Source organism: Calidris pugnax, unplaced genomic scaffold (assembly GCF_001431845.1).
Source record: "Calidris pugnax isolate Ruff unplaced genomic scaffold, ASM143184v1 scaffold44, whole genome shotgun sequence".
In the NCBI taxonomy this organism is placed as follows: domain Eukaryota; kingdom Metazoa; phylum Chordata; class Aves; order Charadriiformes; family Scolopacidae; genus Calidris; species Calidris pugnax.
The window spans coordinates 25,638,914-25,639,355 of NW_015094506.1; the positions used below are offsets into that span (position 1 = coordinate 25,638,914).

The 442-nt window shown below is 78.5% G+C and overlaps 1 protein-coding gene across 2 annotated transcripts in view; it reads left to right on the top strand.

The window, feature by feature from the left end:
- Positions 1–82: 82 nt before the first annotated feature.
- Positions 83–442, top strand: part of AMIGO2 (adhesion molecule with Ig-like domain 2) — a 9,025-nt gene continuing 8,665 nt past the window's right edge. The window contains exon 1 of one of the 2 annotated variants that reach the window (XM_014964292.1): positions 83–414. The gene's annotated coding sequence lies outside the window, so the exon portion shown is untranslated. The remainder of the gene's footprint in view (positions 415–442) is intronic. The other variant, XM_014964291.1, reaches the window with a different exon arrangement.

Consider the following 442-nt stretch of genomic DNA (forward strand, 5'->3'; position numbering starts at 1 on the left):
CCGCGGAAGCCCCCGGGAGCACGTCGGGGCGAAGCGGCGTTGGGTCCGGCGCTGAGCGGCGGGGGGGGGGGGGGGAGAGGGCGGAGGCAAGAGGGGATAAAAACGCCGGCGCCGCTGTGACCGGGAGTCTCCTGCCTTCCCTCCTCACCCGCCGCCGGTACCGGGCTCCGGGCCTCCGCTCCACCTCCGTGGGGCAGCGGGCTTATCACTGCTTGCGCCCGCGGGGGAGCGCAGCGGCGCCGCTACCGCCCTCTCGGCGGCCCCCGGTTTCCCCCGGAGCGGAGCATGCGGGCCCGGGGCTGGCGGCGGCGGCGGGGCCGGCATCGCGCTCCCCGGACATGAAGCGGCCGCCGGGAGCTCCAGGTAAACGCTGCCCGGCGGGGTGGCGGAGCAGGCATCTCCCCGGTACCTCGGGTACGGCGGGGGGGGCGGGGGCGGGGGG